Raw genomic sequence first — 24,926 nt, forward strand, 5'->3', positions numbered from 1 at the left:
AAAACCTTGTTTTTATGAGGAAGCTGAAAGGTTTCTATTTGCTTCCTTAATTATTTCCACGATCAAAGATATTGTCTGCACTCATCATTCTAATTAATGAAACTTCTTGTGACTAAAATATTGAGAGAAGGGACTGCTCTGGACCTTAGTTAATCTGAGTTCCCTTCTAATTTCAAATTTAAAATTATACCAATATTGAAATGTCAGTGGGAAGTAAGCATCTAAATAGCCACTGAAAATTACTTAGCTTCTTATCTCTACTTTGGATAGAAAACTGTTTTGATAATATATTTCCCAGCATTTTTTTTTTGTACTCAGAAAGTAAAATCTTTAGAGGATTCTTTCTTTGTTCTCCATCCTCACATATAGGAGAAGGGAATCTCCCATCTCACCTATGTGACAACATATGGGCAACAAATACGAAGAAGAAAGGGAACAAAGATGGAAATTGTGCAGGGTAGGTTTGATCTGCAAGTTTTTTCAATTCCTACCCAACCCTCACTCACAAGAGTTACAGCGATGTAAAAAAAAAAAAAAAGATAAGAGAATTCAGTTGATAAATTCAAGGCTGAGTCTTTCATGTTGTTTTCAGAGGAGTTTTCAGAACAAACCCAACAAGCTCTGAAACTTGTCTTGGAAAAGACAAGTGGCAAACAGATGTTAAAGATTGCTCAAGTTTCTGCACTCACTGAAGGACAGCATAATTTGATTTTGTTGCTTTTTTCATAAGTGCAGGATTTCTGGAGCATGCTTGTGTTCAATAAACACACATCTCTGTTTCTTTTTCTATTAATGAAAGTAACCTCTAGGGAAAAAAGTTTTACAGTGGTAATTAGGCCTGTTTTCAATACACTTTTGTGCAATATAAAAGCTTATAGATAAATGTTCTTTTATATTTGTGATCAGTTTTTAATGGATTGTGCCTATGTTTTCTCTCACTCTTTTCAGAGCTGTTGAACTAAGGAATAACTACTGGGAGCATTGTTCTTTTGTAAATCCATTAATATTCCTCACCACCTATCTTTCTATGTTAATGTAATTTTCAGTAGGTTCATAATGTTGGCAATCCCAACATCTCCTAATCACTTTCTATTGCCTGGAATTTACATATTTTTGCAGCTGAAATGGAGAGATGTGCTGCTGTGCTTCAGGCGAATATAAATGCGGTGGATTTTTTTTAACAGAAAGTCCAGTGAATTATTGTGTGCTTTCTGCTTTTCTTTAAGCAGCATTTGTAATGCCTGGATAAATGTAGACAGGAACAGCATCATTTTTTCTACAGAACAAGCATGCTACCAAGAGAACATAGATTTCTGTAATTTCTGGTCAATATTACTCACACTTGAGAGAAAAGTTTCCATTCTGTTGTAGGATATAGCTTAGATAGATATTCCGCAAATATTCCTACTATCACAATATAATCATGGTGACATTTCCATAGTGGACAAATAGAGTGAATTAAACTGGTGCTCTTTGCATCAATGGACTGTAATTTGCAATGATTTGGATGCAAGGTCACAAAGATGTGCAACTTTTACAAGCCTGTGAGACAATATTTGTTTAAAAAGGAAACTAGGCTCTGGTGCCTTAGCTGGTCTGTGTGTGCATCATTTAACCATGAACGATGCTCCAGCAACATGAATGAGCAGCTTTTGGGCAGACGTACACAGGATAAGGAAATTTGTGGAGAAAATCCTTTTTATTTACTATCAATATTTCAGTCCCAGGATAAGATCTGAATTCAGGGAATGATCCAAAAACTGCTGTCTGGACATAGTGTTTGACCATATTAAATGCTTACTTGGAGGTAACTTAAATAAATAAATAAATAAATAAACTGTGGAAATTAGTTTTGAACCAATTGGATAAAGTTTATCTCATTAAATATGCCATTTAGTTTTATTATAATCTCTACATTATTTTGAAACTACTTCTTTAAGAAACAGGAAAAAGGGGATTTCACTCTTGTCTTTATATGCTTCTGAAGTTAGCCATAAGAGAGGTAGAAAGAAAATTTGTCTTATTTTTCTCTATCATAAACTATAACACAGTTTTTCAGTCTAGGATAGCTTTACCTTGAACTCTGGGCAAAATGTCAAGTTATGTTAATTTGCCAAATCTTGTAGATATAAACTTCTACTTACAGCCGGCAAAATCAAACATTTTTTTCATGTAGATCCCAACCTTTAAAACACCGATAAGAAGTGAAGTCCTTCTCCTTCCTCTTCCCCTTCAAGGAGCACTGAATAAGCTTCCAGGTAAAAGTCATTGTGTTTTACAAGCTGACACTTTCTTATTCTATGTTACTTCTAATTATGTCTTAGAAACACCAGAAGATTGATTTTGTCCTTATATATTATATTTATAAATTGTTATTTATTTTAATCTTTTTTCATGTCTGATATTATATACTAGAATTCTTAGGTAAAAGTACACTTTTATTAAAATCTCTATCAAAATCTATGGGATGTTTTGTATCTTTTCATGTATTCAAACAAGACAGAAAATAAAATTACTTGAAAAGTTTACTGTAAACTCTCCCAAATTCATAGCAAGCAATTTTCAAACTACTTAAAAAGATGTAAAGAACAAATATGAAAATGTTCCAGATTGTCAAATCACATACACAAGTCTCAGATACATGTGTTGACTAAAAGTAAAACTATTTATAAGTAAGGATAGGCATTTAAGCACACAAGTAAACCAACTGAATAACTTATCTATTTTGCACTCATAAGTGTGTAGCCAGAACATGAAAGGTGGTCTTATTCAAATGCTGCTCTAAATGTTATAGTACTTCACTACTTAAGACTTAAAATATCTGGGTTTTTTTCCTAAATATAGACAATAACATAGTAGTAATAGATGTTAACCTTCAAAAGTACTCAAAAAGACTATTACAGGATACAACTTTGAAATGGCCAACACATTAAGGTAAATGACAAAAAGAAGAAAAACGTTTTTCCATGATCCTGTAACAATGGGGCCTTTTGTTTCTCTTTCTTTCACAGTTGCTTCCCTGTGAGAATACATAAATTCCCTTCTCAAGGGTATATTACTTGTTAGTTTAAAGGATCCTAAGTAAGTAATTCTAGGTCAGGAAAGATGATTATCTACTTTATGACAGTAGCTGATAGCATTCCTCAAGCAAGAAATATAAAACATACATTAATGCTTACCCATGTTTCAACACTGTGTCTTAGAAGCTTCTCAAGATATGGATATTATCTTTTTGTTTAAAACTTTAAACAGTTTCTACTTCATTACTATGTTTAATTGTTTTTTGGATCTATTTATAATTTGACATTAACTACTCCCTTTAGCTACAAGTCTCTTCCACAGTCTGACTGCAGTGTGGAACAAGCATTTGTTTTTGTTTTAAAGTTCTACATAATGATTTCTTTACTTTAATTTTAGTGCTTTCATTATCACAAATATTACATAATCACTCAGTTTCTGCACACCTCGTGTGTAGTTGTTTTCCCTTCACTGTTTCTTTTAAAAGCTGAGGTCTATTTTTCTTTACTCATGAAAAATGCAACTCTTTCCTCTGTAAAAGAACTTGTAAAAAACAAGTTCTTACTTCTCAGCAGTCAAGATACAACATAGATTTATCCAGTCGTGTAATGGTGCATAGTGCTTAATTCTCTATTCTTTTTGAGTAATTCCTTTATTTTTGTCTAGTTTTGGGGTTAATGCTTTTCACAATGATTCTCACATCTCTTTCCTATTTAAATTAGGTAGCTTAGAACATATCACCCAGTGCATATGTTTAGGACTATTTTTCATCATGTGTGTAACTTTGAAGTTATTCTTCCTGAATATCATCTACCACTTTATCACTTAATCTCTTGATACCATGATAGTCTCTTGAGCTCTTTAGAGACAGCTGATTTTGTTAATTATTAATTAATTAATTTTATTAATATTAGGACAATTATTATTGTCCTCAGTATTTTGAATCCCCAGGAAACTTCGTCATCTCAGTAATTACCCCCTTCTACACATTATTTTTCAATACGGTGAACAGCAAAATCCAGGCAAAAATCCCTGTGAGATGCGTCTGAAAAGTGATCATTTATTTACTCCTTTCTTACCAAGTGCTTTATCTATTAACCCACAAGTTCTTAAGAACTCTTACTGTGTGATGTTGCCCAAAGTTTTGCACTGTTAACATATGAAGTACTTTTAGATACCTGTATAAAATTTATATTGCATGAAAATTGACTCACGATGATACATATGACAGTGGGGAATTATTAATGTTGCTGCCTACCTAAAATATAAATATGGCTAAAACACCATAGTAAGTACACAATATTTTTTCTTTGCCTATGGGGTTTGATGAATTGCTGTAGTCCCGAGTGTCTGTGTCCTTGAGAATGCTCTAGCCAGGCAGACAGACTCTCCTCTTTATATGGTAAAAGCTGAATTCTCAATATTTTTGTTGTTGTTTGCTCGTATGTTTTTTTCTGTTGTTCTTTCTTTTTCTTTCCTTTACAGTTTTCTGTGATCTGGAACTGACTCATTTAGAGAAACCAAAAATCCTGTTTCAAGTGTGGAATCCAGAAGGATGAAGGAATTATTGCTCTGAACTTAGGCATTTTCATAGCAATACTACTGGCAGAAGTCAGACAGGATTGCCTCTACTGTTCCTTGAATATTCAAAAATAACAAAATGTGGTCCTTGTTATGGAGCAATCAGGGCTAATCTTCTGTACAGCACACACGGTCTTATTCCTTCACATTGCATTCTGTACATTACTTATTGCTTACCCTGTGTTTATCTACATTCTAATTTATGTTTAATAAGAAAGATTCTTCCATTTCCCCAAAAGGCATTTAATTGAAGTGAAGGTGACCAGCAGGTGGTTTGCATAAAATTTCATTAGCCTCTTAGATTGTTTTTGACACCTTTATGAAAGAATGTTTCATTACCATGCAAATGGTCATTGGCCCTGCTTCCAAGCTAATCACCATATAGCATAACATGCATATCACAATGTTATATTCTGTATGATTTATATGATTACTTGAGCTAATTTTGGAGTTATAATGGCACACTTAACTGCAGAATGGCAAGCATCTCACATAAGTCATATCCGATTATGCCATTAAGAGTATCCAGTACAATTCAGATAAGAGAAGAACCAAAAAAAATGTATTTGTTCGATACTCTTATCCTTCCTGATAAAGAAAATGATGATTTCTTTCCAGCTTTGAGATGACATTAAGGAAACACAATACAAGAACAAGTATTAACTTTCATTTCTTTGGTTCTCTCTCATGAATATGAATAAATGAAGGTCTATTTTGCATATACGTTTGTAGTCCAATAATTTGTACATTTTGCAAGAATTAAAATTAAAAAAATATTTGAAAATAAATTTTAAAAATCACAATTTCATTTAGTTTTGCATTATTTTTTTTCATATAGCTGACTTCTGTAAATACCAGATTTTAGCTTTCATTTTTCCTATAATTTCTAGCTTGTACATTAAGCAATAGAAAATTTCAAGTCAATATCCACAGTCTGGTTGCTTTTTTTCACTGCATGCATAATTTACATCTTCGCATGTAATATTCTAATTTTTCTGAATGCTGTTCTGAACATAGATTTTGAACATGGATTCAGTTAATTTCAAGTAATACAAGCTATGTATACAAGAAAATACTGCAAAAGAAGTGTGATTTTTACTGAAAAGCTTTCCTCTTGGTAGAACTTAATTAGAGAAATTATTTGAAGGTAGAGACTTGAAGTTTTTTTAAATAACTGGCATCCACTTACAGCAAGGCAGGGGAATGTGCATGTTTTTGTGACTTTTTCTTTTTGTAAATAATTAAAATATAGATTGGACCTGCAGGTATTTACTATTAAGGCTGTTGAACGTTTCAATCCTATTTAGCAAGTACTAAAGTATTAATGCCTGGAAACTGATGCTGAAGTTGCATGTAGGCAAAAAAAGCCACAATGATATCATGATTGTTACTCGTTTCCAGCTGTACAGGTGTACATTTACCCAAACACATTTACTCTTCTTTGGAAAGAGGACTCCTGGCAGATTCACAACTGTGCATATCCTGGCCCTGGCTTAGTTGGCCCAGCAGGGTTTGAAGTGAGAGTAGCAGACTATTAGCATGAAACTAATTGAGAAGTTTCAGTGTTAGCAAGCCTTTAAGTGATATAAAATTAGCTAGTTGAAATGCTGCTGTCATAACAATGGTTGCTGCGACTGCTGCTACTACAAACAATTTCTGACTTTAACAAGCAGTGTCACTTTTTCAGAAATCATATATTGTTATGATAAGAAATGAAATTATGTGACTTATTTTGACATATTAATTACTGAATTACTGGCATAAATCTTGCTGTAGATCATGGAAAAGAAGTCTCAAACCCAAGCTTTAGGCTTCTGAATTTTTTGACAGCTTAAAAAATACATCAAATCTCAAGCCTTTCTTTAATTAAGTTTAAATATTTATGTCTTTGAGTTGTTTATTACAGTAATAGTGAAGAATAACTAGACAGTATAGAGTAAGTGCAATTAATATAAATCTCAGGAATACAAATACAACCTGCTCCATATGAACTTCATTTTCCTTAATTCATAATTTATAAGCAGACACTCCTTTCATAAACAGAAACTTTGTCTTTTTTACATATTTTTTCCTGAAGAATCAGCACCAGACTATTTGTGGCTAAAAATGGATAGCAGTTTCAAAATTCCACAGTGTGCATCATAAAGCTCTAGCTACTGAGATTCCTCTATTAAGAAAGAATATTATTTAAAGCGTTTCTGCTGGCCCAATGGGTAATACAGAATATGAAGAATGAAGCGATATGTCTCATAAACTAATTTCAGGTCATTTCAACTTTCTATACCTCATAGGCAAATCTATAAATTCCACGAAAATATAAGTAGGCACCGTCAGACTCTGAATATCTGTTTCTCATTTTGACATCTTCACCTTTTGAATAGTACTAAAATATGGTACAGTTCTGTGTGAGTTTTAGTGAAAGACATTGGCATATTTCAAATATTCTGATATTCTGCTATTGATTTGTGTTATGCGTAATAATGTAATATGCAAACTGTATGACAGACCGTGTTAAACACATGGTATAATTTGTAAAATGCATGAAAAAAGAACCTGTTGCAGTGGTTGAATCCACTGCAGGAATGACCAAGAAGCCACAGAGCCCCAAAACAGCGGAGGTCTGCTGGTGGACAGGCTCAGAGGTCTAAGATCACCCACTTTTACCCTTTTTAAGTTCATGTTCTAGATGGTTCTCCTTTCCTTGATACCCCACTGGTTCCCGGGTCCCTTGTTCCACCCCTGGCCTCCCCCACTGGTCACTGTCCTGTCACCCCACGCCCTCTCCACCCCCTGGCCCCCAAATGAATGTTCTGCCCTCCCCCAGTGCTGATCCAGATAAAACCCCGGACCACTCAGTGTTCTGCGTTCTTTATTCCTGGATCCCTTCGGCCAGGGACCTCAATAAACCCCTCGGAACTCCATACAAAGGACCCCTCCCGTCTCTTTATCCCCGGCAACGCTGCAGGAGCTGTCCGGCTGTGTGTGTGTGAGTGGCTGCGAGTATCCACCGACTACGGTATGTCAGAGTGTCTCAGAGTGTGTCCGAGCTGCTCCGGCGGGGCTCGATCGGGACAGACGCGATGCTCTTTCCACTCCCCCGCCACACCCAGCGCGTCAAGAACCCCCGTGTGCAACAATGGATCTCTATCACAAACAAACTGCAGAAGATAAAAAGCTGGCTGGAGCACTTGTATAGCAATTCAAATGCCAGCTGGAAGTGTAAAATCATGCCTCTGTTGTAAGTGCCAGTAGATCCTGGTGGTAACTACAGCATGGTAGTTAACTGTCCAATCAATGCGAGCAATATTGCTTTCTCCCGGCCTGTTTCTCCACACTCAGTTTTCTGGCCTCAGTCTTGCCTTGACTGAGCTTCAGGAAACCTTGCATAACTTCTGCTGGAACACCACTGCCCAAACCAAACACAACATACAACCCTCATCTAGTGCTTTTCACCAGAAAAGTCTGCAGTGGCATCTTTTACTGCGGCTTCTGTTTTGGCGTTTCTTTGTTAGTTCTTGATAGTGAAACTCTTAGTTTAGACACGATGTATGATATGGATCAATACTGTGCCTGGAATCACATGGTCAGTACAGATACGAGGTTAAATTTTATCAGTTTCCCTAATGTTTGTTTAAAATTCCTAGTTTCCACAAATATTCATTCCAACAAAAGTTGGAACAGTAGCAGAGATACAAATGAGGGTAATGTAGACCCACAGTGATTGGTTTCAAGATATAAATGTGTATTTGTAGAATTTTTGAGAGCAGAATTAAGTTTCACTTTAATTGTAAGAAAAATTTAAATAATATTTATATAACATATACCTAGTATATGCCTGATTTTCCTGCAGAAACATCATGAGGTATAGATGATACACAGTATTTTTACTCAAACTTCTCTCTTCTTGAGGACCTCGAGGAATACAGTATTCCCACAGTTAGGAGCATGGAAAAAGACAAAAAATTTTTCATATGGGCTTAATTAATCTGAAAAAGTCAAGGTCTCATCTCCCTTCAAAACCAATATAAAGCATCTCAAGAGTGTGTGTGTGAGGAGAAATCCCTCAGTACTGTACTTCTAAATCAGAGGATTCTGATAAGAAGTTCTAGTATTATTAGTTATAATTTGACCTTAAACTTTTTCCAGGATCACAGTGGCTGTACACAAACCACAAAGTTCTAGCTAAATGCGGCAATGCAGCCTTTGATATCTTTCTGTGTCATTATTAATTTAATCTATTAATTAATTAAGCATTTCCATATTTATAATTGAGTGGTTATGCATGGGTAATTATCACATTACTACTTAAGTACCATAAACTCCCTCACTGAAGATTTTTTGTCTTTTTTTTCCCCTTTTCAAATGTACTGACTGTATGTAGCATTATTCATCAAATAAAAGTAGTAAGATAAATATTTATGTTCCTTAATTTAAATGACATTTTCTTTTATATGTTTAAATTTTCATTTACTGAATGATGTTGAGTAGCCATTATTTCCTGATAAACAACACAGTAGTAGTCATGGTTGATGACCAAATCCAACTTAATCCTAAATTGCTTTAAATTTTACAGAAAAGGTTGCAACCCTAGAAGTTAGTCAAGATTTATAAAATGCACAATGTATCAGATTTTCTATCGCAGCATTGCCTTCATCTATTTTGTATTTCCTAGGCTGCATTTCTCTTTTCTAGGTTGAGATTCACATTTGGTGACAAGGCTGCATCAGCGTATATCCACCCTATTGCCAGGCAATTTTTCCCAACATCAATCTGCCTTCTGTGTTTGCTGCTACCCACAGTTGCACCCAGCTGTTTATATGGTGAACTGGGGAATTGATCCAGCTGTAAAAGAGCTCAAACATTTTTTTCAGAGATAATTTAGGATAAATTAGTTCATCAATCCAATCCATTCTGTGGCTGTATAAACACTTGTGCCAGCACTGAGCAGGGGCTCCTGGAGCAGGAAAAGCCTGGGGAATGAGGGTGGGCTGGTGAAGCTTACATCACAGTTGCTGATGAAGGATCATAGCCACAATGTCCAGTACTCACATTCAACTGCAGCATATCTGGGATATATAATTACCTCCTTCTGATGAAGGCTGGTTTTCATAGTTATGCTATGCACAGACATTTTGCAAGGAGCCATTTAATTAGCTTTATTTACTGAAAGCTTAACACTTACCTTTTTCTTCCAAGTGACAAACTGTTAGCTGACAATCTCACATGCCCAAGAGGTACCTTCTTCTCTTATATTTATTTATGAACCACCTTGTGCCCTGATCTTTCCTCTGGATCTGCTGGTTTAGGCTTCTATGCCTGTCACTTAAATCAGTAGTTTCACAAAGGCCCAAAGGGCCATGACAGTAAATGAAGATGAGAAGAGCTTTAAGCAAGACAGAGTTAGAGAAGTAAAAATATTGTCATAGCTTCAGCATCTTTTCTATTTTCAAGCACTGAAAGTACTTTCAACACTTACTTCTTTTTAAAATATATTCTGTTGAAAGTAAAGATGATAATTTAAATGGCTGGTCTTTCTATTATATCCTCTGACAAAACAGCTGAATAGAAACTTTGAACACTAGGTTTATGTTTCTGGAATAAACTTTTAGGAAATCCATTTATTTGTTCCTTTCTAATTTTGGAAGAAGTGTAAATGCAGTCCTGTGGATTCCTCTTTTGCTGAGAAATATCTAGCTTGTAGCCTTTACTGCTCATTGTCCATATTGCCTATCAACAATTTGATTTCATTATGCTGTTTTTGAGCAAAACTGAATACCTGCTTGTCACAGTAATGCCTACTGTAAGCAGTACAGTGAAGAATTCTAGAAAGCTGAATTAGAGCTGGTAGTTGAAGCAGAACACATTTCCCATTCTCTCTACATTATTCCTGTAAATGATATCTTTTACAGGCAGCACTCTCTGGAAGAAAAATAGTATACCATTCTTGTGTCTGGGTTACGTATTTGTAAAACTACTCAGGCAGAAAGAGAACGTGAATATTTCAGTATCTGTCTAGTTCTACTCCATGGATACAGGGGAAAAAAAAAACACTGAATGAAAGGTGCTACATTTCTTTCATACTTACTAGTGCAAATTTCTGAGATAACTTTCCAACAAGGAGCGAAGGTGCAGAAGTTGTGTTTGAAAATACTTGCACATCTGGAAGTGGTGTATCTAAATTCCTTGTTTGTTAACACAAATCCTTTGCACTGCCATTTTTTAAAGAATCAGGGTGCATGTCTTTGCTGAAAAATACTTTCCCTGTAGATATGCAGAGTGCAGTCTGAATAAATCAGCTATAAGGACCCAGAAACTTACAGACATAAAAACTGTGCATTAATTGATATTTCAATAGCTACGTCTAAAACTGAAGAGTAAGTTTTTCACACTAAGTCATGATAACACTAAGTACATCATGCTATCTTCCAAAAGCTGAACCAGAAGAGCTAAGGGTACAAAAGTTTTAACTTATTTGTAAAATCCAGCCATATAGAGTCAAGAGTACAACTTTTCTAATGCATTTTATATTAGATCCATATATTGTGGATGTAGAAGAAAAATTGTGGGAGAACCCAAGGTCTTCTCTGATGCTAAGCAGAGCTTTAGAACTAACATTTATATCCAGGATGATTATTAAAGGTAGAATTTTGTCTTGACACAAACATTGTAGAGCCCTTTACGGTAGATACCACCACAATTTTATCAAATATTATCGCAGTGTACAGAGAAATGAGGTCTAGCAGGGAGAGAATTTTAATAGTCTAGCTGATTACTATCTTAAGTCTAGATTTTAATATGCCTTAATATTGGTAGAACTTCTAATATGCACTCAAAATACTGTCTGTTTTGCAGATTACTTGAGGACCAGTAAATTGTTAACCTGAGTCTTTGGAGTTTTCTAATAATGGAGCTTTTTAAATTGAACTTTGTTGGCAGGGGAAATAAGCTTGGGAGGATTGAGGTGTTTCTGCCTTTTGAGCTCTGCTGGCTCTGTAGCCATACCACAGGGACTGGTGCATTTACTCAGCACAGCAGGTTGCAGTGCAGAGGTCCCCAAGCTAGCAAAAGAGATTTAAACTCCAGAGCTGGAAGACGTATAAATGCAGAGATGACTGTGATTGCTCAGAGGTAATAGGCCCTGCTAAAAGGCAGATCTGTTTAGCTGAGACATAGCACTGTGCTGATCCTGCTACTCTTTTGGAAAATATGTATGTTCAACACCCCAGTTCACAGTGCAGGTGTACAAAGTTGCTCAAAGGTCTTTAATGCAATGCTCCAAGGCTCTGAAGATTTGCTTGTAACTGCAATCTCTAAAGAAATGTAAAAGATGAAGCTTGTTTGTAGAAAGGTTCATATTCCTTTCGACAGATCTTGTCGTGTTTTTTGCAAAAATGGGAGCAACTATCTTAGAAAATGAAAGACAAAGTCTGCTTGAGAAATAAGAGATGTATTTTATAGTATTCACTCACTAAAGATTCAGGCAGCTACTTATACGAATGGCTATGGTACCTGCAGATTGTCTTGGGGTGACTTGATGTTGTATTCCCTATCACTGCACTATGCCCAAAAATTAGTACACATGCCTTTCTATGCCTTTAAACTGAGCCTGAGAGGGGAGAGAGAAAAGTGTACTTTTTCAAAGCAGTTTGTTTTCATGTTCCAAGAACACGGAGATAAAAACCTGTCTGCTTCTGCAGAGCGAGTGTGGGGAAGCAGCCTGCTTGCTTTCCAGCCAGCTTTCAGCCAGTTTTTCAGCTCCTTTTTCTCTGGAGAGTTGAACTTTTGTTTTCCTGGGACTTCGGGTTTTTTTTCCCTTTTTCTCTGCTGGACTGTTTCAACATCAAAATACATCGGGAGGAATTTCCACTGAGGCCTTGGCCCTGGAGGGGGGCCCACCACCCTGTCCCAGCTCCAAGGAGGGGGACAGAGAGACTACAGAAGGACTCTGAAATTTTCCCAGGTTTTTCTCTCCACAACGAGAGATGCTATTATTTAGCATTATTATTCTTTTCCTATGTGTTTGTTAAATAAATAGTTTTTATCTCTTTAACTTTCCTTCAAGGAAAATTCAATTTTTCCTGAACCTGGTGGGGGAGGGGTGGTTTGTGCTCTGCTTCTCTCAGAGGATAAATTTCTAAGTTTGGCCAAACCGGCACACAGATTCAATTCTGTGAAAAGTTCTTTGTGTAGTTCCTAAAAGGCCGACTTTGATTCAAATAAATAAGTTAATTAATTAATTATCATTAGTATAGTATGAAGTCCTCCATGCCTGAAAAAGATTGTTCCCCTTTAATACAAATACGCAAGATTAAACAAGATAAAAAAAAAAATCTGTCATTCTCTTATGTTTATATTTTACACTATATAGACAGCCCCACTTTGCAACTTGGGAGCTGTTGCCCTTGTCCTGTATGTCTGTGTCCTAAATTGGTGTCAGTGACACTCTGATGATTAGCAGTCAACATTTTACAGGCATTAGCATAAGGAATTCATTATACCACTATTCAAAGACTACACTGACACAAAATGAAGTTTATCGTTATTATTATCATCATTATCATTGTTATTATCATTGTCATTATTATTGCTCCAAGGTTTGACAGCTGAGCTTCAACATCTGGTATGTTTTCTTTCTGATTGCTTAGAGGACCTTTGTTCTAATACTCTCCACATTTTAAAACAATATGTAATTCGGTATCTGTGTTTGAACTAATAATCATCCCCTTCAACTAGTGATAAATGGTTTATGGAGATTGTCATGGCTTAGATTCAGCTTTGCGATCTGTCTAAAAACCAGTACATGTTGCAGTCCATCTTTAAAAATCAATAGGGTCAGTACTTAACTGCTCTGGGACAGTACATGTTTATTTTTTGTGGTGAATGGTTGTATGATTACATCAAGTTCCATGATCTTTACCTGCACTCCCACTCCAATTTCTTTCCATTCCATGGGGATAATTGGAAAAACAAGCAGCAAAGGAAAGGGATTTTTTTTTCCTTGGCAGTAAGATAAATGCATCGTGTTTCTAAAGAAAACTAAAAAATTACTCCATAGAATATGACAGAATTGTGGAGTATTTTATTATCCTACTACCTAGTTTAAGCATAAGTTAAAACTTCAAAAATCTATGACAGAGTAAAAAACAAATGAATCTAGTTTTACCTCTTAAAAGTATTGACTGTTTTCTGAAAACTTTGGTGTGAACAACCTAATACCGGAGCATGGTTGTTACCTTTTTAAGTGGTCCTCCATTCTCCTTTCCCAGCACCTCAAGGACCCAAATTAAACAATGTAGGGAGATAACACCTGAATTTATGCATGCATTAGAGAGTAAAAGATAATAAATAAATAAATAAATAAATAAATAAATAAATAAATGACACTTCAGACATTTTCTTAACATAGATTTCCTTAGAGTTTACTGAATCAGAGTGCTGATAATACCATACTGAACTGCATAAGTCAGTTCTGTGCGATATGTTTATGTAGTAAAGATGAGGTTTATATGTATGTATAAATATATACCTAGTCCATCTGAGTATCTATACTTCATCCTTCTTTGAAATTGTGAAAGGTCACAAAGAGACAAGATTGGACATAGGAGCTATAATTCTGAGGAACTGGTTGAAAGAACTAAAATCCAATAACTTAATTTAGATATATAAATGTCAAACCAAATAGTAAAATATTCTTTCTTTTCTTTCTACCCTCCATTCTTGTGGTTTTCATTACCATTTTTTTCTTTGCATAATTATTTGTCTATGTATATTGAGACTACAGTTTTTAAAACCACTCCAAAATAATGATGATGCCAAATTTGCCAATTCATTTAGACGTTTTATCAAACCAAAATCACCTTTTAGCTTGTCCATATCGATAGCCACCCTATACTTAATCTAAACTTAATCTGATTTCTGAGCAGATTTACAGTGGACTATTGCTAGCCATTCAGCAGAATTAATCTTGTCCTAATCTTGTCCTGTACTTGTCATTAAATACTTCATATTCTTTATGATTTGAAAGGTCAGATTTCAGCATTTCTGGAGTTTGGTTTGTGGTTTGTTTGGGTTTTTTTAACTCAGCTTCAGAATTCTTTTTCCATGTCTTAATTGTTAGGCTATTTATAAGAAACATTTAGTTATTACAGTTATATTCTGGGGGTTTTTTATATTTTTTAATGTGTGAATGTTTAGCATCTTATGGAACAGAGAATTTTTTTCAATGGCATGGTAGGGTTTTCCTTCATCTCCAGAATCTCCACTGCTCATTTACACTACATGTCTGATAACTTTTTCAACTTACCTGAAGGGTGCTTCTGCTGAGTAGAGGCACTCCAAGGCAAAATTAATCTTCCTAATGGTGGAGAGAATTGTGCCACCTTACTTGGTATTACAGGTTATTTAGTACAAACATATGTGTTCCCATAAAGGGCCATCCACATTCAACTCAAATGAGTCACTTGTGTAAGAAGTTTTGTTTATAAATCTGAGACTAATTTCCCTAGCCTATTCTGTATGTGCCATGTAGTATAAAATTGTGCAAATGTCAGTGTGCAGCCTCACAATACATTTCTCTGAGAGCAAAATGTAAAGTCAGTATGCAGTATATTTCTCAGCAGAATTATAAATAAATAGAACAAGGAAAATAAAATAAGTTTGAGGTGAAAACTTCCGCTGCATATCTCTCAGTTAAAAATGCAAATATTTCTTCTGTAACAAGCCACTCGCATGGTGGTCATATTAATATACAGTTAATGCAGATTATATTAATTATGTGCACAGCTTTTTAACCTGTTGGTTGAAAGGATCCATTCCCCCTGACTTTTATAGTTGACTATATGTATGTGACCACGTGCACAAGGCAGTGTGTGCCACGGTTGTCTTTGAAAGAACATTCTTGCACAACACAGTGGGACGGAGTCAGTCAGGTTTTTCAACTTCCTTGGAGGTGACCTCTTTCAAGCTAGAGTCACTTTAAACTGTAATAGTCAGACAGGAGAGTTTTGAATTTCAGAAAATGTTTGGTCTATATTTTTGGTTGTCTTTTATGTGCTAAAATCTGTGGAATTTGCAGCCTTCCTGAACCTGCCTGAGCATCTTATGGTGCTCAGTGTTCACCCAGCTACAACAGTGCCAGCACTATGTGATGAGAAGGATAAGTTTGGAGAAGGAAGGAGGAAGAGTATGGGGGGATGATACAGGCATGAAAATCTGGGCTCCACACTTCCACTCACCTGCAGACCCTGCAATGTCCTTTGTGACCTTGCTGCAGCAGCAGTGCCCCAGTGTACCCATGCACACTCTGGCTGCAGCACACAGGGAGTGTCCTACAGGCTCACAAATCATTGTGCTATCTCCTCACTTTATGAGCTGTCCCCTGACCTATCAGTATGAGACTGTCCTGGAGGCCACCTCAGGACACTGCCTGACTCCTTGTATTAGCAGCATTGTAAGCACAGGATTGCCAGCATTAGCTTTGTTAGCCCAGGACTGGGGCTTTGGCAGCAATGACTGTACAGTCTGAAAGGAATTTTCCTCTTTGTTTTCTCCAGATCATTTTCTACTCATATTTCTGGTGGAGGAGATCCCCATTGCAGGTGGGGGCTGTTTCTTGTTAAAAATTAACACATATGGGCTGTTCAGTATCTCCCAGCAGGGAGAGCCTGGGCTTGGACAGGTACCAACAGGGACTGGAAGGTGTCTGCCATGGGTCTCAGTGGTATCTGGCATATGATCCATAGCATTTGCCTGTGAGGCTGGCTAGCCAGTATAGTATGTTTGACTAGGGTTGTCTGGCAAAATTGAATCTCAGCACATGTGGTTACAAGAGCTGAAGTGTGGTGTCAGATCATAGGCTCCAGATGAAAGCACCGCTCAGAAGCCAAACTACTGGGAGTGGGATTGCAAATATTATGGCTTCTGCTGAGGGTATGTATATCATCTTTAGAGAGTCTCACAGAAGAGTTTTGGAGAGCAGAAACTTCTAGTTGTTGTGACAGCAGAGGCAGTGTAGAAAATGGAAACTTCTAGGCATAAACACCTCGTACTGGGGAGCTTTTGATGGCATTGAAAGCTGGGCTGTTTGTAGATAAACCAGGGTCATGTACTAAAAGGAGCTGAAATGTGAAGATGAGCTGTTGTAAACCTCACAGACCTGCTTCTTGGGATGAGTGGACAGCCTGGGAAAATTCCTAGAGCCCTCAGTTCCAGCTTGAATGCACCGATGAAGTCTATGGGCCTGCACAGTCAGCAGGTTCAGGGGCAGCAGTTAAGCCACTTTTGTTACACCAGTAGGTAAAACTTCAAACCTAGACTCACTAAGCTAATGACAAAACTTGGCTTCTATGTGCTGATATAATTACTGCAAGAAAACAGTGCAAGAAAATCCAGTGAAATTCTTCTTTATTTCTGGCACCTGGGTTTAAATCTGATCACGTCCTACACAGACTCCCTTATATACTATCAGTTCTGAGAGTTCATACTATTCCTGTAATCCATACAGAACTTTATATGAAAGTATTTGAAATCAGTCTTGAAAAGGGGAGCCAAATAAAGAGAGTACATACCAGAATAAAGTTGTTAATTATAGCTCTCAAAGTTACGAAATCACTGAAAAAAGGAAATGTTTGAATTAGGGTTTTACTTTTGTTGTAAAGTGTATGATGCAATTTTTACTTACTTTGTCATGCTATTTATTTTTTTTCTTCCAAAATATGATTGCATCACTGAATAAAGGGGCCTTTTTTACAGATGAATCAGAGTGATATATTCAAGGTATTTTTTTCCCCACAGTTGCAGAAAAAATACTGTAAGGTCACGCAGTAAAGCCCTGCTTGGTGAGTTTATTTAAATGGGACTTAAGGTACCTCTTTTACCTGAGGTGTTGCAAAGGAGAACTTGAAAAAAGTTCTTAGGTGGCTAGAGAACAAAACTGTAATAGCAAACTTTAAAAGATCAAGACCTTAACAAAATTTAAAGCAAATATTCAATCAAAACCAAGCATTTCACAAAGACTGACTTAGCAAACTCTAACCCCAATCCCACCTTAAATTTCTCAGATTTCAAGAAGAAGAAATTAGGAGAAGAAAAGGAGAGAAAGAGAGAAAAAGAGAGATGTAGCTACTGGCCTTGGATCCAGTATTGCCTCAGTTGCCATAAAATCCAAGGAAAATAGGAACAAACCATGTGAATCTTTGTGCAATGGTTTTCATCTGCTCTGGCCTCCTGTGGCCATCACTTCCCCGGGGATGTGGCTTCTGATCATCTGGCCACTCTGGGGCTACACTGAGGCTCCAGAGGTTGGCTGTGGGGAATTGCTTCGGGTTTGCCAGTGACTGAGAGCTGCTCTAGAGGCTCCAAAGAGGACAGGGTGTGGGGAAGAACACCATCCCGTTTTTACAGAACTTGCCTTGCCCCTTCCCACACACACACACACCTGCACACCCACACACTTTGGTTGTTTTGAACGAGTAATCATTTTCTCCAGTCTCTCACACATGCAATTAAAGACTGTCATAAAACATTTGTTGAAAAGGCAACTTCAATTATGACATTTCTTAACTTTCTATTACTAAATTAAAAGTTCTTAATGTACTCATAAAGTAGCTTTTTCTGTTCACTTATTTCCCACTTTAGCTTTCTTTTTGTTTGGTTTACTTTAATATGTAGTCAAAATGAATTTAGTTTGCCTAATTAGAATATATACAAGACTATATCATCTTTAGAAATGGAGAATTTTCAGTTTAAATGTGCAATAATTAAGAGCAAATGTGAATGAGTATTTAAAATAGTGACAGCTCTGTATTTTAAAACGTTGGTATGCAGTTGTTTGGTTATAGAGAACAAGAAAGGAAAGCTGGAAAAGAGCCAATAAAAACACACTTACTGAGAGTTTTGCTTTTATCTTGAAGATCAAAGGAACTCACAATCTTCATCAAGAATTCAGATTGAAAGTGATGGAATTATAATGCACATTGCAGATGATAAGCAAAGTAATTGTTTAGCAATTTGTGGGAAGGTGGAGAGCTTTTATGAGAGAGCAAATGAAGACATAACATGAAGCCCAACCACATGCTTAGAGTCTGTCAGAGGTTATATCTTGAAATGTGGAAGGGTAACAGCCACTAGATATATTCTTCAACTGAAACCATCCTCATATCAAAAATAAGGACGTACTGTTGCATAACTGGCACAACTGCGGACGCCTAATCTTACTAATGTCTCCGTAGTTAGTACGGACTATAAAAACAAAGGAATAAAGAGCAGAGTTTGTATAATGAGTTAGACTGTTCAACCCTGACTTTTGGCAAGCACTTACCCAAATATCTCCACTGTGTACTCTCTCAGAAATAATTAATGTGTAAGAGTATGGCTTTTTTTTAACAGCACAGTTTGACCATTTCTAATATTTATTACACAGCTTAGTCAAGAATGGCCATACATACAAGAGGTCACAGTTTTTGCATTTGCTCCCAGTTTGTCCTGTATGAAACCGGAATGAGAAAATGTGATACAAGTGCCAATATGCCTCTCTCCCCCACAGTATTATAGCATTGATGGTAATAATAAAAAGATGTAAATCCATCCTAAAATGTACAGAGGTTTAAGATAGGAGAGATTTCTAAAAGCAAGCCTTCTGCACCTGTGATGAAAAAGGAGGTTTAAAGCAAATCCAGGGCTCTACATCAGCAAATGTAAATGCTGTACTTCTATTGACTCAAAGAACTGCTCCTACTTATGCCAAAAGTTAATTTGTCTTCAAAGTACTATTCAGAGGTTTGATCTCCCACTGCTGAATGAAGAAATGGAGTTTAAGGATTAAATTTATTTTCTCTTTACACTGATTTTTGTGTAGTTCAGTAATTCTGGAGGATTTGGCGTTTGCTCATAACAGCATGAGCTTCTTTATATTACAGAACTTAATATTATATCCCTAAAACTTCAGAGACTAGTTGAATGACTGAATCTTAATAGTGGCTACTGTCCTCACAGTAAGAATACACATAACATTCATAAACTGCTCTCACCAGATAGTAATTTTGTTTGCAGTTTGTTTTAAATGAGCTGTTTAAAATCCTGTAATTAATTCAGTAAACATGGAAAAAATGACAGATGGTTATGATAAAGGAACTTAATGCCTCATGGAAGCAAGTCAAACCACAATCACTAACAGATGTTTTTTGCAAACCCAGACTGTGTGTGTGTGTGTGTAGCTGTGTATACATATTACATATATATATGTATGTACATAGTAGAAATATAGATTTATGTATGTGTATTTATGTGCATGTCTATGTGTATCCATAAATGTCACTTGAACACTTTCCCCACACTGTTGCACTTACACTGTTCCTTAGTGCAGTAATGACCACATTTATTCCTGTAGTCGTCCTAAAGACTTCTATCAAGGACAATTCCTTAAATTCTCATTAGTTTAGAAATAATTTACAGATAACACTTTTGATGACTTGTTCATATGTTAGAAATATATGGTTCTCATTTCAGGACAAAAAATGGAAGCAATAGTTTCAAAAATTGTTTTTTTACTACTATATAAAATTGATTTCTGAGATGCAGTTACTGGAGGACACCAGTGGAACTGATCTGGTGTTTAATAGTAGCCGGAATAATTGTTACCTTACAGACATGAGGTAACACTAACCTAGAGTCAGTGAGGTGACAGTACCACTGGCAATCATTGTTTTTCAGCATTATCAATTGAAGATCAAAGTGCATACTTCATACCATACATAAATACACATTTTTAAATTAATAATCATAATCTCACAGAGTAAACTTGACAGGTAAAACACAGCTAAAGAGTGATTGGTCATTTTGTGACAATTTTTACTATATTAGGCTGCAATCTCCAATGTTAGTAATCTTGCATTCAGACTTGTATTCTGACAAACCCCTTCCCTTGAAGGGGGTTGCAATGAGAGAACCAGACCTTAGTACATGCTTGGGACCGTCTATGCCTGTCCTGAACAAGCAACATAGGTATTCAGGGACTGCTGATTTCATTGTTAGACTTTGTCAGTCTCCAAGAGGCTGAGGACATGATCTGGGTATACACTGTAGACAAGACCCAGATCCATATCTGTTTAATAGCAGCATGTGTGCCAGGCCTTCTGCTCACACACTGTTGGGAGGAAAGGGTTAAAACTGGAAGATTTGACAAAGAGGAGGGAATGGTTTCAAAGCGACCCTGCAGCTGGGAATGCTAAAAACATTGGTGTTTATTATGCCTAGTGTTGTTCATCCTCTGTCTGTTTTGAGAAGTAGAATTCTGGTGTAGAGATACCACACTCTCACAGACATGCTTGAGCCTCCTGCTGGGAGAAAGAGAGGGCATGAAAGCACAGCCTTGTGAGGCATGAAACTGTGTGAGTGAAACCTTCTGTTGTATTGGGGCAGGCAGAGACCCCTCCTACCTGGCTGTGCTCTAGGATGAACTGAGCCTAATGGAGCCTGTGTTCCTCTGTGTCTCTGTCCACAGGGATGAGCTGATCCTAATGGAACCTATGTTCTCATATTGGAATCTACGTTGGGATCATGGAATCCATGTTCTCTTTTTATTAGGATGGACTAAGCCTAACGGAGCCCATGCCCCCATGTGTCTCTGTCCACTGGGATGAGCTGATCCTAACCTGTGTTGGCACTTGTCTCTGCCGCCCGTTGTTAGCAAGGTAATGAAATAAACCTACGCTTTGCATTTCAGTGGTGGCTTCGTGGTGGTGGCCCTGGTTACCTGTATGTATCAATCCACACACACACCTTCCCCCTGTTTCTCTTTGCAGAAAAGAGTTGGACCAAAGTCACAGTAAGAACATTCCTGGCTTGGAAGATCAGAACTCCAGAGGTATGTAGTGACTGGCTGTACTTTGCAGACAGTAGGGGTTCTGAACTGATGTGATTTCCTCTGTGACTCTAGACTCTTCCAGCACAGCCAAGGTCCACTCCTGCCTATGAATATCTTTTCATCCACATACATTGACACTGAATACCTATTTGTGATGTTGGAGAGAAGGAAACAGAAATGAATGATTTCATTTAAATTCTGACACTTCTAAATCTGAAGAACTCACTTGAGCTGCAGATAGAATACAAGCTCCTAGCTATCAGAGAAAAATACAATCAGGTGGGAAATACTTAATCAAAAGTTCCTTTTGAGGATCACAACAACAATTAAGTAAAAAACTCTTTAAAAGTAATTGTCAAATGCATGAGTTAAAAAAATACATGTCCGAGTAAGGATCGTCAGGTATTTTAGATTGTACCCATTTATTCAATTTATTCATGTATCACAGGAAAGTGCTCAGGGTTTACTTCAGAGAGTAAATATTATTTTTTAGTATCTTTATCTTGTTACAATGCTGTCTTTATATGGTTTCCCTGCTTTTAGATTTTTTTGTCTTGGACTTTGTCATTCCTGTGATGCACAGAGTAATCAAACACTCGAGGAACTGAGGAGGGTTAAGTATGTGTCAAGTTATTTAGTGTCCTAAGAAAAGAAGCTCACTATTACAGAGATACAGTGGATAAGAGAACAGAGAGATTATGAAGTCAATACTTTATTCAGGATCTACACTTACAATAACCTCATCTGCAGTAAACTCACAGGAACTTTGCCCAATTTTACAGAGAAATTTAATGGCAATGCTCAAAACCAAGGGCTGCAAAATCACAAAATTATTGCTATAAATCAGCAGAGGAAGTGGGATGCTCAATTGTGAGAGCTGATTGTCTCTGAGCTTGCATAATCAGCTCCTTCTGGCTCTTAGCTTAATCATTAGACCAAACATTATGCTGTTTTGTGATGTGGATCCTGTCTGGATTTCTAGCTTAGTTTTTGTCATGCAAAAGATGCTGCAAGGCTTGAAGTAATCTCACTGAAATGAATAACTCATTTGAAAGTGAATGGAATAGAGACCTGTCTTGGAAATGCTTAAAGATTTCAGAAGACTACATTAAAATACCACACAAAGGGTCCTCTCAATTGTACTCGAGGTTTTACAAGCATGTAGGCCCTCCAGATGGAATCCATTAGAGTCAAGGAGATCTGAATCAGAGATATCATCATTCTTCTAGAGAGTTTCTGCAGTAAACAGACAATACTGACAAGAATAACAGTACGTCACATATGTGAATACCTATGAATAAATTTCACAGACATTCACTGATGAGACTGGATTAGCACTCAAGACCTGCCTCCAAAAGTGTTTGCAAATGCACAGTTTTATAGGTTGTGATCATTGTGAAAACACACGTTCGGATTCTACCATGTATTTTATAGAGGCTGAGGCACAACGTAAAAAGCAAAAGCAAAGAAAATCACATTGTAACATTGTACAGAAAAAAGTGGGACTAACACCACAAAATAAGCATTGACAATTTAAAAAGTTACATTTGAAATTGTTAAACTGGTGATCTGCACGTTGCTTCATGGAACCTTCTAAAGCTAAAGGAGTATGCTGATTTCTCTCTCACCTCAACATTCTCAGAGAAATCGCCTGCAGCACATACTTCTCTCAACCTTTGAGACCCCACCACTGGACCATATGACAAGCAGTGAAACTAGCACGCAGAGTGACCAAGTAAGCAATATCTCAGTGAAGCACAGCAAAGAAGTAAGAGGAGAGCTTGGCAGATGTGCACAGTGAGACTGGAGCTGGTGTACCGATACCTTCAGTGTCTAAGAGCTGACAGACATCTGTTTGCCCAGTGGCATTCAAGAGAGAATTTTTTCTTTTTTTTTTTTTTAATGTATAACTGTTGGCTAATCAAATTATGATTTAAAACTACTCCTACTCCTCATGCTGCTGCCACTACCAGTACTGCTACTATTATTGCTCCTACGACTATTAATCTGCATTTTCTGATCTCATTCTTATATACAGTATTTTTACTATATCAGGATAGTTATTGTGCTCTGAAATAACATACTTCATCAAGACAATGATTTTTTTTTTATTTGGTGAACATGTGTTTCTCTTTGATTAATAACTGTACAAACTATGTCTTACATAAAAATTTTAATTTCATAAATGATGTCAATCTTCTGCTTATCTATCCTGATATGCTAATAGAATACAGATATGCTGGTTTGGACAAATTTGGAGGAAAAATATCCTCTGATGGAAGGCAGGTTACAACCACACCTCCCCCACCAGGTTCGGGAAAAAAGAAATTTTCCTCAGAGGGAAGTGAAAGAGATAAAAACTATTTATTTAACAAACACACAGGAAAAGGATAATAATGCTAAGTAATAAAACCTCTCGCTGTGGAGAGAAACCTGGTAAAATTTCAGAGTCCTTCTGTAGAAGTGGTCTCTCTCCTCCTCAGAGCTGGGTTGTGGGCCCACCTCCAGGGCCTCGGTGGAGAACTCTCCCAAGGTGTTCTGATGTTGAAACAGTCCAAAAAAACAAGAAGGGAAAAAACCAAAGTCCAAGGAAAAACAAAGTTCAACTCTCTGTCTCTCTCCAGAGAAAAAGGCCGAAAGCTGGCTGACAAGCAAGCAAGCTGTGTCCTCCGCTCTTCTCGCCGCAGCAGGACACAGAGGAGTGTGTATATCTGTGTGTCCTTGAAACAAAACTGCTTTGAGAAGCTTGCTTGGTTTTTTTCCTCTCCCCTCTCTCAGGCTCTGTTTAAAGGCACAGAAAGGCACAAAGTTAATTTCTGGGCATAAAGCAGCAATAGGGGACACACATCAGTAAGACACCCCAAGACAACAGAGAAAATTAATTAAATTTTATATAAAATTTGAATCTGTTTATTTTGGCTTTTTTTTCACTTCAGAATCTTTTAATTCTTCATATATATTAAGTTGGAGATTGTCACAATGTTTAAAAAATAACAATCAAAGTATATTAAATGATAACATTTTAAGACATTAGAAAGCAAGAAAATTTTTCTTTGGAGGATTTGAAACCCCATGCCATGTTTTGTTCCTTTCTCATTTCTAGGAATGCTACAAGATGTAGGAAGTGCCATAATGTAATGCTCCTTTCTCACAGATTTTCAAAGTATCCTTTAGAATTTACCCTCCAGGGTAGAAAATCCTCTCTTGAATAAAAAGAATTTAGAACTCGTGGATGGTGGTTTCTCTTTTCCTTTGAATTGTTATCTAAATTTTAAATAAGTCTCTAAATTATAAAGCTCACATTTTGGGTTTTTAGTTAAATAACTTTTAATAGAATTATTTTGGCTAAGGTAAAATCATTCAAGAAAACTGAAAATACCTTCTGTTCCAAGGGTTTTGATATAAAAGTTCAATCATTATCTATATAGCCCAGAAGGCTCAAATTAATTTTGTATTATCAATGACA

General features: G+C 36.6%; 1 long non-coding RNA gene across 1 annotated transcript in view; it reads left to right on the forward strand.

The window, feature by feature from the left end:
- Positions 1-388: 388 nt before the first annotated feature.
- Positions 389-24,926, forward strand: part of LOC125318441 — a 54,129-nt gene continuing 29,591 nt past the window's right edge. Inside the window, exons 1-4 of the long non-coding RNA XR_007200357.1 lie at positions 389-457; positions 2,177-2,258; positions 21,181-21,287; positions 21,399-21,460. This is a non-coding gene — a long non-coding RNA (uncharacterized LOC125318441). The remainder of the gene's footprint in view (positions 458-2,176; positions 2,259-21,180; positions 21,288-21,398; positions 21,461-24,926) is intronic.

The sequence above is a fragment of the Corvus hawaiiensis genome, chromosome 30 (genome assembly GCF_020740725.1).
Source record: "Corvus hawaiiensis isolate bCorHaw1 chromosome 30, bCorHaw1.pri.cur, whole genome shotgun sequence".
In the NCBI taxonomy this organism is placed as follows: domain Eukaryota; kingdom Metazoa; phylum Chordata; class Aves; order Passeriformes; family Corvidae; genus Corvus; species Corvus hawaiiensis.